We start from the raw sequence: 12394 nt of genomic DNA, 5'->3' as shown, positions 1-12394 counted from the left end.
CTGCTAACAGTGCGATGGGGAGAAGATTCTGGGCAGAGTTTTCAATAAGAGGCTGTTGACGGAGGATGGGGATGGACGAGCACAAGTGCCTGGGCTGCGTTTGAGGAGTCAGTCCTGTCTTGGTCTCAGAAGAGCTGGGACGTGGCCTTCTGGGTGGGCCAGGGGTTCCTGGAACTTGCCATTTTACCTTGGCGGCCATCTCTAGAAGATGGGTGCCATGTTTCTCCTTTCAGGGCCCGGGGAGCAGAGGCAGAGAGGAAGCAGTTCAAACAGCAGGAGGAGGGCTTACCTGGGTGGGGGTCAGAAACACCCCAGGCTGGGGAGAGGCCCGGAGGTCCTGGGTGTCACCGCAAGCAGCAGAAAGAGAGCTGCTCCCGATGCGGGGCGGGGACCAAGAGGTTGGGTGAACCTGTGTCAGAGGTGACTCTGAAGGCCTGGGGGAGGGCGCTGTCGTGATCCATTTGGGCTGCTGTAAAAAAAAGTACCATAAACTGGGTTGCTTATCAACAATAGAAACATTTCTCACAGTTCTGGAGGCTGGAAGGCTGAGGTCAGGGTGCCAGCATGGTTGGTTCCGGTGAGGGCCCTCTTCCGGGTTGCACACTGCGGACTCCCCTTGTCTCCTCTCGTGGTGGGTCTCTTTTATAAGAACATGAATCCCATTCACGAGGGCTCCCTCCTTGTGCCCTGATCACCTCCCAAGGACCCCACCTCCTACTACCATCACATCAGCGCTAAGGTTTACTTAATGGATTTGGGGGAGACAAACACTCAGCCTATAACAGGTGCTGATGCTGGTCTCCCCATAGCACTGGGTCTGTAGGGATGAAAGAGTCTGCTTGAAGGGCTGGGGGGCCTTGGGCTTTGGGGTCTTGCCTGGCTCTAACCTTAGTGCTTAGGGTGGGATTAGGCAGGCTGTACAAGCTCTCTGGGTTTCCATTTTGCAGCAGGGAATGGACAGGGCTTCTTGTTTTAAAATTTCCAAGGAAGTGGGAGACTCAGTGAGACAAGAGGACAAAACAAAAGCATTGAAAATGAAGTAAGAACGTGCCGAGACCCTTGATGAACCACTGGTGTAGAAGAAGGTCAAGCTGTGCTGAGCCTGGTCACAGAAGCACCCACCTTAGGTCACACATCCCTCCCACCCACCAGTGACGCTTGGGCTGAGGTGAAGAGCCTCTGACTTGTCCCAGAGCTCCTTCCCACTCAGCGTGCCTCAGGCTTTCCAGCTGTACAATGGGGATTTTCTAGGGTGCTCACGTGCTCCTCAGCAGTTCAGTCCGAGACAGTAGAGGAAGAACGGACCTTGCAGGAAAGGAAGTCTTAGGTCCAAGAGAGAAAGGAGACGGGGAGGAAGTGAGGGGCTGAGCATCCAGGTGGTTGATGAGGACGGCAGAGCCGTTGCCATTGCTGAAGGACAGTCTCTTGGTGAACTGGCTCCACTTAGTACGGAGCCTGGCCACATTCATGCCTCCTTGCTCCTTCCGGCTTTTCCAGACTGAGAGCATTTTCTAGAGGGAGATCCTGGCCCAGGGAGGGGGAAGGAAAAATAGAAGAGGCCTGTATTCCCACAAAGGCAGAGTCCCTAGAGCCACCCACTGCTTCTGCTACTGCTTCCCCCAACCTTAACCCAGGCACCTAAGCCTCACGCTTGCTCCCTGTGGCCTCTGAAGGAGGATTTCCAAGTCTCCACCAGTCAATTGCACCAGCATTAAATAAACCTCAGCTAAGTGCCTCTCGTTGTCTATGACCTTGATCACCGCAAGGCCATTCACTCAATCATCCATTCCATTATCTCGTGCTGAACACCTACTCTGTGATTGCCCTGTGCTGCGTGCTGGAGATATAGATAAAGATGATTACTGCTGCCTTCAGGGAATGCCAGCAGGCCGGGACACAGACAAGAGGCAGTGACGTCTCTGAGCAGATGAAGTCTGTGCCTCGCGATGCTGGCTGGGGGAGGCAATGCCACGTACGTCCTATAGGTGGCAGCAGATGCCCATCGCAGCCCGCAGGGGCTCCTGGACACCTGGGGGCAGGTAGCCAGCCAGGTGCCAGGGGGTGAAGTGGACCTATGGAACTGGGTGGAGCAGGGAGAGAGGACATCATCTCCAGAGAGTCTGTGTACTTTGTCCTTAGAAGGATGTGTCTGAGCCTAACTCCCAGTTCCTCAGCATCTTGTCCAGACACCTTCCCATCACCTTTGGGAGGCAGAATTAGTGACCTTGGAAACTCACAGCGTACTGCGCTGCTGCTGGGTGAGTGCCAAACATTCTACATACACCCATGTAGGCTTCATAACAACCGTGCAAACTAGCCGTCCTTATCCCCGTTTTATAGACGTGGAGACTGAGGCTCACAGGGATGTAGGTGACTCAGAAGTGATGGAGCAGGGATTCAAAGCAGCTGTGTTTGACTCTGTTTCTATAAAAGCCCCCTGGGTTCTGCTGACAGGAGGCCTGCTTTCAGATGCCTGGAGGAAGATGGCCCCAGCTGTTGTGGGGGGAGCGGCAGGACCCCAGCTCAATTTAACTTTGCAAGAGGCTTTCCCCATCCAGATGGAGATTCCCTCTTTCTTTTCAGCTGCTAGTCCTCCTTTATTTCCACTCTCCTTGCCTTCCCATTCTACTGACCGTCCCACCACTGTGTCCAAGAACATGAGTTCTATTTTCACACCTATCCGTGTGATACGATAGGTGTGAAATGACTTGTCATATTTGGTTTCCTGTTCACAAAGTGTTTTTACAATTATGATCTTATTTGATTCTCAGCCTTCCCATGAGGTGGGTAATTTTATTATTCCCATTTTACAGATGGGGACATGGAGGGCCAGAAAAGGTTTTACCTCAAAGAAGGTACATTCCCCACTCTTGATTCCAAAGAGCCTCTGCTCTGGAACTTGACTTTTACCAGTCTGCTTTCAGAAAATCACTTCCTTCTTCCTTTCCTTTTCCCACCCAGGTCTTTAATCTTCAAAGCCCCTCATCCAGGAAGCTTGCCCCAAGGCCCACAGTCCATACTGGCCTTGCCTCTCCTTGGGCTCCTGCTTCTTTCCCCCTGGGTGCTCACAGCCAGCACTGCATGACCTAATGCTTTGGAGGCAGTACAGTATGGTGGGAAGGAGGGCATAGTGGCTGTGGGGTGGTGCCTGAATCCCAGTGCCTCTCCTTACTTCCTAAGTGATTCTGAGCCGTTAACCTACCCTCCCTGGGCCTCCACTGAGCCCCGCTATAACAATGGGCTTAATGGCAGTGCCTAGCTCAGAGGGTCTCTGTGTGGATCAAATGAGCTGCCCACTGGCCAATAAATGTAATTGCATATGTATAAGGCAATGAAAGCAGCTTGAGAACTGGAATCACTCCCAAAGTGCCTTGTGTGTTGCTCTGTACAGAGCAGTTGGTAAAATTCCCAAAATTGTGTTTGAAAAGCCTGAGAACCCTCTCCACCCTGACCAGTTCCCTGGCCTGACTTTGGACTCCTCCTTTGGAGGAGAACAAGGGAGGAAGGTTTTACCTCCCTCTGCCCTCCCCCGGGACTGGGGCTGCCCTAGGCCTGAGCTCACTGTGCCCTTGTCCTAGCCTCCCAGTCCCGCAGTTCTCTCCGGGAACTTGGGGAAGGGGAAGTAGGCTTTGGAAACAACCCATCAGGCATGTGTCCAAACTCAGCCTCTGACTTATGGCCTAAGGTTTGCTGTTCAACCTCCCTGAGCCCTGATAACCCTCATCTGTACAATAGGACTGTTGGGCTGATGGGGGGGATGGTTTGAGATGAGACATGAGAAAAGAGGCTGTGAAACCTAAGCATTTACAGGCTTAGCAACTGCTACTGTTATCAAAGCCCACCCTCCTCCCTTAGGTCCTCTGGTCCCACCTGAGCTTTCTAAATGGAAACCCCCCTTCTCCTCGTCATTGGGCCCTCTCCCAGCCCTGCCCTTCCCCTTCTGAGCCCTAACGAATTGCCTGTTCTCACAGGGCTTGGCACAGAATGGATGTTGTCTTTCTCCTCCTTCCTCTTGGCTGCCTTAAGCTTTTCTTTTGCCTTTTCGCTGCTTTTTAGATCTTAACATTTATGATAATCCGCCTTGTAGTACTAATAACAGCTGAGTCCTTACAACATTCCCTGCACTGTGGTAAGGGCTTTCCATGCATGATCTCAGTAAATCTTCAGAGCAACCCTCTGCAGTAGGTCCTGGCATTATTCCTGCTTTAAAAACGAGTAAACTGAGACTTGAGGGGTTACTCGACAAGAGGAAACCTGTCCACGGTTTTGGACCTGGTTAGCTCTGCTCGTGGAGCAGCGCCGCCACCAAGAAATTCCCCAAATCCAACTCGAGTAGCCTCGTCTGCTTCCCTGATGGAGCTCACCGTGCCCACACCCTTCTAGATACTTCGGCTGTGAGCCCCCTGAGGGCAAGGGCATGTCTTAATTATCTCTGAGATCCACACTGCGCCTAGTGAGGGGTGCCTAATGGGACCCTCATTAGGTAGGGGAATCTCTTTGCCCTCCCTCTGCCTGAGTCGCTGTCTGAAGGCACTGGGGTCTGCGCGCGGGCTGGAGGTGCAGGAGCCCCGGAGCACCAGCAGGTGTCCCCCGTGAGGCATCCTGCCCCAGAAGTTCTATGCCGCTCCCCCGTCTGGGGCTGTCTGTCTGGGATCCCCTGAAGCCTGTCGCCGTGGAGCCCTTCTCCTTTTGTACACTCCATACGTGGGGAGGTAGTCATTCTCCTATGCGTTGATCTATTATCCTGGGGCAGACGGCAGGGCAGCCAGTAATAAGTCTTACCCACGGTACCTAGCTAGGTGGGGGAAGGGTAACCAGCAGAGGGGCTGGAGGAAGCAGGGCTGTGGGAGAGGAAGGCTGTGCCCGGTGACGCCAGCAGCTGCCCCATCCCAGCCTGGCCCTGGGCTCCCTAGAGGGGGCAGAAGCTGATGAGGAAAAGCACTGCTCAGGGACAAGGTCAAAGCTGAGATGGGCATAGAGCCTAGATTTCCAACCTCCCAGCTCAGACCCCACCCCCATGCCCTCGAAGCTCCAACCTCTGTACTAACCTTGGCTGTGCCTGTGTCTGGCCTCTCCCAGGCTGTGTCTCAGTGTTCCCATCTGGAAGATGTGTGAGTCCTCCTGCTTGTTCCCTGACAGAGCTGGGCCCAGGGGCACGGATGCTGCCTCTCTCCAAGCCTCTATGAGCAGCAGCTGTTTATGGGAAAGTGCACCACAGACTGGCGTGAGAAGAAGCACCTAGTGGAACCTTCTGGAAGTGGGGAGCTGGGGGAAGGGGGGCTGTCCATCCTCAGTTTTCCTAGTATTGGAGGGAAGGATGGGCAGCCCTCGGGGTTTGGGGAGGCTTCTGCAGACAGGGTAGTTTCTGCTTGGCCCTAACCCCTTTTGGGGCCCCATCTCTCTGCCCTTTTCCCTTTCCCCTGTAGCTTTCAACCGGTCTGGGGCAGCTCCTTAGAAACACATTCACTCCCCAAGTCTCAGGAGGGGTGCTCTTTGTTCAGCCTACTCTGCTCGCACTTGGTTTTGCCCTGCTGATTCCTCCCAGGCCCACTTTCAATATTACCATCTCCTCGGGGAAGCAGGTCCTGACTCAGCCTGGAGTTGACTGCTTTCTCCTGTGGGCCCCGCAGCACAGGAATGAGCCCTACTTTGAGAGCACTGACCTCAGTTACTTACGTGCATGGGCATCTACCTCTCGCCCAGCACAAAGTAGGGGATAATACTTATTAAATGAGTGAATTAGTGAACTGTGATGGACAGTGCAAAGAGCCCTGGACCAGTTGCAGGGGCCTGGGTTCTAGTTCTGGCTCTACCATAGACTTGCTGTGTGATATTGGACCCGTCCCTTCCCCTCTCTGGGCCTTGGTTTCCAAAGAAGTACAATGAGGCAGAAGGCTAGGCAGGCTCTAAGATGCCCTCCAGCTCAGGCCCTCTAACATTCTCAGTTCTATGCCTCCAGGATGGATCTTTCTGCTGGGGGAGGAAGTAGAGTCCCAAAGGGAACGGCACATGCAAAGGGCCTGTGGAGAGGAAGCAGCGTGAGAACAAGGGCCTGAAACAGAGCCAGCATGGCTAAAACAGACTGATGAGAGGGAATGGGAGGAGAGGTGAGACCGAGGAGGCAGGGGATGATGAGAGCAGATGCTTGCCGTGCGCCAGGCCCCATTAGAAGTGCTTACCACATTCAATTCTCATAACAACCTGTGAGGTAGGTACCACTATTGCCTCATTCATAGATGAGGAGACTGAGATCAGCAGGGTTTAGAAGGTAACTTGCCCAAGGTCAGACTGACAGAAAGTGACGGGAGAGTCAGGCTGTAAATTTAGGCGGTATGACCCAGAGCTCATTACACAGCCGACTTGAGTGTTGAACCATAACGGTTCTTGAACCCCACATTAAAAAGTCCTATGTTTACCCTAGAACCAATGGGAAGCTTTTGATGGTTTATGCAGGGGATGGTGTAATTAAATGTGTTGTTCAAAGATCACTCTGGCTGCAATGGATCTAGAATACTGTAATATACCCGTTAGGAAGCCACGGCATTTGAACTCTAGAGTTACAATAGAAGCTTGAACTAGGGTGGGCGCATCTGGTGGAGATGAAGGAGATTGGACTGAACTGAGCAAAATTTAGGAAATAAAATTCACAGGACTTGGGGATTAATTAGATATAAGGAAGTAAAGGAGAGGGAGGTTTCCGGATGCCTGGTGATACATAGGGTGCAGCAGGAGAGAATGAGGATTCCAGAAGGGAAAGAGGCTTGAGATCATGAGTTCAAGGACCTGTTGAGTGTGGGGCTACTAGTGAGACATCCCAGGGGTGATATCAAATGGCAGGTGGATATATGCATCTGGTGAAGGATTTATGCATTGTTTGCAATTGGTACTTAATGCCATGGGTCTGAATGACATTAGCCAGGGAGAAAATACAGAGCAAGGTCAAAGGCTCCAGATTTAATGGACCAGCAGGGAAAAGAGTCTACACAGGAGACCCAAAGGGAGTAGCCAGAGAAAACCATTAAGTGTCCCTGAAGCCACAGAGGACTGTGTTGAGCAATTGGTCTGTGTGACTCAGGGTAACAAGTGGATGTGCAGCCATGGGTGCTTTTAGCAGGAACTGTTCAGTGAAGCAGAAGGGCAGGAGACCAGGCATGGGCTGAACCATGATGGGAGGGGGGCAGGCAGCTATTTTGAGAAGCTGGGCTGTAAAGAGGAGGAAAGAAGGGACCAGGGTGCTGGCTGGGTCAACATCTGTGTGGATGGTGGTCCGTCCAGGATGATCCTGGGAAGCCTGGGGTGAAGGAGGTCTGTGAGTCAGGAGCCAAAGTCTTTGCTTAATGATGTGGTGGGACCTGGAATCCGGTCATGACAGTAGTGAGTGAGTGGAGAGGGTCCCAGGTAAGAAAGCTTCTCCCAATGTCACATCAGCCTTGAGATGTGAGGGGAGTGGATGGTTATCCCTATGACACAGGAGGAAACCAAGACCTAAGAGGTTAAGTTATATATCCTAATTCGAGGGGGCGGGTACCCTGCCTCAGAACCTTGCTTCTCCCTCAGTGAGGCCGTCTGCCGATGGAGAGCCGGTCACAAATCTGAAGAGAATGATGCTGTCTCCTTTCCTACCAGCAGACCTGACACGATTGTGACCAGTCATGGCCCGTGGGGGAGACTGACCCCCATCCTTCCTCTCCCTCTCCTCTCCCCAAACCCTAGAGCGGGCAGAGCAAGGAGCAGAGAGGGAACAGGTGTGCAGGGGTGGTGGGGAGATGGGACAGCTTGGGGACTGCATCAGAAGGAGAGTGACACCAGCCACCATTTACTGAGCACCTACAAAGTGCTGTGAAGTTCTTCGAATAATAATATTTCATCTGGGCAGTCCTATTACGTGGCTACTCTCATTTCCACTGTTCAGACAAGAACGTTGAGGCTTTAGGGAGCTTAGAGGAGAATGGGCTGAGGGCTCTGCCTCTTGACTCTGGGACCCCTTCTGTGGCTGTGGTGTCAGAGAAGACTGGCAGAGCCTATGGGACTCAGAGAGAGTAGTGCTGTGCTGTGGCGGGCCATGTGGAGTGATGCCAGCACCAGAAGGAACAGCTTTTTTTTTTTTTTTTTTTTTCCAGCCACTCCACCTGGCTTGTGGGATCTTAGTTCCCCAACCAGGGATCTAACCCATGCCCCCTGCAGTGGAAGCGCAGAGTCCTAACCACTGGACTGCCAGGGAGCTTCCAGTAACAACTTTTTAAAGCTCCACACCCAGAATGGTGCTGCAGGACCCACACATATATTTTGAGTCAAAATTCAGGACTCTGATGTGATAAAGGCAAGTTCTGGTTTGTCTTCCCAAGTTTCTTTTATTTATCTCCTGATTTCTTTTCGTTGTACTTCTTAAGAGATCTCCCTCACTTTGTTTTCCAACACTTTTATTACCTTAAAACATTTCTGCTCTCATATTTTTAACTTCAAAGGCCCTTTCTGAGCCTCTGATGATGTCTATTTTTATTGCACCCAGTACTTGCTTTATGGATGCAAAAATTTCCTCGTACGTCCCTGGAAGAGATTGATTACAGACGAATTTTTTAAAAACGTCATCTCTGCATCCTGCATTGTCTTTTGTGTGTGTGTTTGTTTGCTTTGGTCTCTTCTTCCAAATTGGAGGCTTCCATTAAACTCCTGTGATCCCTCGGCTCTCCTCTCTATTCATGGTTGAGAAGTAAGAGGAAGGGCCGAGAAGCTCAGTGTATGTGGACGAGGCTCATGAACTGGTAGCGTGAAGTACCCCATAGCGGAGGCTCTGAGTTGGCTTTCCCTGGGGCACCCTCCAGTGCCAGTATCTGAAGGTCTTTTTGTTGAGATCTGTATCTCCCATCTGGGGAAAATATACCTTTCCACCTCCTTTCTGGGGACAGAGATTGGGAAGGGGCCGAAAGCACACCAGTCCATATACAGACTAACACACAGTCTCTATTTTTCCAGCCCCTGTCTGTGTTCCCACCCTCACTATGCTGACTGCATCTCTACTGGACACGATTGAAGTGTCTCTACTGCAGTCTCCAAGAGAGGAATCTTCTGGCCTCTTCCTGGTGGGGTAGCGTGATAGCGTGGCTGTGTCTGCTGGGAAGAGGGCACAAGGGAAGTCTAACTTCTCTGTGACAGATTCTCAGCCAGTCCCCCTGTTTCCAGTCCAGGCTTCATCTCTTCTGGACATATTCCAGCCCCGAGACCTCGTCCTGGGGTGCATCCATCATGTTCCCGCCGCATAACCCTTGCTGGCTCTGCTTGCTAAACCCTCCCTCTAACTTCTATCTTCAAAATCTGGTTGTCATTTTTCATCAGCCATGGTTTCCTCTCCCTGCTCTTCATCCTTGAGGGTTTATACCTTTCTTGTTCCTTTGCTGTCTTTTAAGAGGCTTAGGGAGAGAACAGACATAAATGTGTCGAAAGTGGTACTTGGTAACATTTTATGAAGGTAGTATGTTGAAGGAATAGTTGTTAAGACCATATTGGACCGATATTAAAGAAACCACGGGAAAGCAAAACAAAAACGTGGTGAAGATGGGGACTATCTGTCCTGTCCGAGAGCCCCCAACACCGAAAAGAAGCCCTGCCCCTGACCTCCAGCTCTGAGCCAAGCACGGAACCACGCTGGGCTCTGATGTCTTTAAAAACGGAAGGTGGGGATTGGCAGGAGGCACTAAAGCTGAGAAAGGTCACACTAGCTTTCCCGGGACTCCTGTCCCTCACCTTCTTGAGACCATGCCTGGACCCTGGAAGCTGCAGGTAGAGGGAGAAGGAGGTGGGAGCGGGGCAGCGCGGAGGGGGCAAGAGCTCCTTGCCTGACGCCTGGTGAAGTTCAAGGGGAGAACTGCTCTGGGGATAGGTGGCTTCACCTTGGTTGTCACCAAAGGAGTGTGGGGATCTGTGAGACAGAGTTAGGCTGACTGCCAGCCCTCCCTCCCAAGACGATTCATTCAGGAAAAAGGTTGGCTCTGCTTAAAAGTGTGTGGGCCAGACGAAGAGAGACTGCCGTGTGTTTGGAGTGAGCATGTGGGAGTCTGACTCTTGGCTCTGTAACTTTCCAGCTATGTGCCCTGGGGCACACTGCTCAACCTCTCTGAGTCTCAGTTTTCTCTTCTGTACAATGGGCGTAATGTGCCCACCTCATGCAGTTGCTGTGAGGATGAAATGAGGCAGCCCTGTGCGTGGCATGCAGTAGGCACTCAAAAACTGACCTTTAAAATATGAAAAATGGTGTTGGAACGACTCCCTGCATCCCAACCCCTTCCACTGCTTATATTCTTCCACAGTGGTGTATGGCCAGCCCACTACTACTGTAACAGATTCACCACAAGGGGCGATACCTATGAAGAGAGCCCCCTCCACCTTCCCCCTTCAAGGGATGCCCAGGCCCTCCTGGTTCCTTGCTCCTTGGGCGCTATTTGGAGATTCCAGGAAGAAGTGTGTTTGGGTTTGGGCACCTCTAGGTGCCCAGGTCTCTAAGCCTACCCAGAGTGGATCTGGAAAGAGAGATGGGGGTCCCTGGGGCAAATAATGTCTATACCCTTCACAGCCTCCAATCTGCCCTGTACCTTCCCTCCAATCAGGACAGCAGGTCTAGTCAGGCTGGGAGCCACATGAGGCAGAAAGATCCCTTTTGTCCCATGCATATTCCCATGCCTTCCCAAGGGCTCATAACTGCAAAGCCCAGAGTCTTGCAAACAGTAGTCCCAGGCCAAGAAGCATGAGACAGGCAGATCTCCTCCCTTCCAGCTATCTGCTGAAGCAGGGCCGCCACATGGCTAGATCCTGGAGGGCCCTCAGGTGGCAGTGTGAGCTGACAAAGCCGGAAATGTAGCTGGAGGAGCCCACACCACACACAGGGTCACACAGCGGCCTGTGCGTGAACACACACATTTCTCCCGTTTACCCTCACACGCACTTACCTCTCTCCCATAGACAAGTCTGCTTCTTCTACCAGAAAGCACATTCCACTCCCCTACCCCTGAAGCAACACACACACACACACGCACACTCCTATCTGCCTAAAGTTCTGAAGAAGGGGCAGAAAGGCTAAGAACAGAATTCAGAGACCCATCAGCCTCTTTCTTTCTACCCATAGTCATCATCAGAGAAAGGAGTGGTCCAGAGACTAGGAGAAAGGCTGACTTCACAGAATGGTGTTGAGTTTGTGATTGTTTACCCAGAGGTACAGAGACACACCCCTGGCTGTTTGGGGATGATATGCCCTCTCCAAAATCAACAGCACCACCCCTGTCGTGACACGCTGTGATATGAACTCAGGGCAGTATGCGTAATTTGAGATCCTGAGGTCAGTTTCAAGGATAGAGACGGAGGTGGGGCAGGTCGTCACCTTCCCGCGCCAGCCTATCTCGTTGCCATAGCAACACAGCTCTCTGGGCTCCAGTACAGGAGGGTGGGTGGCCCAGGCCACCGTTGGTTTCTCTCGCATGTGGAGGGGGACTTCAGTGCCTTGAGGCTGAGCACTCCAGCAGAGGTCTGACTGTGAGGGTAGGATGATACATAAGCCTCGGTGGACAGGACTGTTTGCGGGGATGGCTGGCACCATCTTCCAGAGCATGATGCCCAATTGGCTGCCAAGTTCCTGGGAAAGGGGAAGGTGTTACAGCGGTCTGCCTTCCTCTGGCCTAGATTGGAGCTACTCAAAGTGTGGGCCGTGGTCCATGCCCCTCTGCAAAAGACCCCATGGCAGTGAAACAAGCACAGGAATTCAAAGGACGTCTTCAGAACACTTTTTTAGAAATTTGACATTGCTGAAACGTCCGAGTGGCATCCAAGTTGGGCTTCTCTTGAGTTATCTTTTAAGATTTCAGTTTGCTAGTGATTCGTTTTTTATTGTATTTTTTAAAAAGCATTGATCTGGAATGGATTGGGGGAAAAAAACACTATTCCTTCACCACTTAGAGTTTGAGAAGCACTGCCCTTGATAACAACAAAGCCATCTTAAGATCAGCTCCAAGTCCAATTGAGGAGAGAAGGGGAAAAACGTCAACAGCACTGGTTGCACAAATTAGCCACAAATAACATGCTGATGAGCTGGCAGCATTTCCATTGGACTGTGAGCTCCTTGGGGCGGGTGGGGGTCATGTTCACTTATTTGTGTTCTTCAGTGTGCTTGTGACGGCGCCTTGCATACAGTAGGGCCTCAGTAAATGCTTGTGAAATACATAAAAGCTAATGAAAAGCTTGTGGTAACAGGATTCAAGAAAGTGGAGCTAAGGCCATTACGTCTCTGCCTACCTGTGATCCAACTCTGGTCTCTGAGAACAATCATTGTCACTCCCCAATAAGCTATGTAAAGACGAAATGAAGAGGAGAAATGATCTAGAGCAGGGTGTCCCCAAACTCTGTGTCCTGG

The sequence above is a fragment of the Phocoena sinus genome, chromosome 1, assembly GCF_008692025.1.
Source record: "Phocoena sinus isolate mPhoSin1 chromosome 1, mPhoSin1.pri, whole genome shotgun sequence".
Lineage (NCBI taxonomy): Eukaryota > Metazoa > Chordata > Mammalia > Artiodactyla > Phocoenidae > Phocoena > Phocoena sinus.
Note: the sequence above shows the minus strand (reverse complement) of the source record.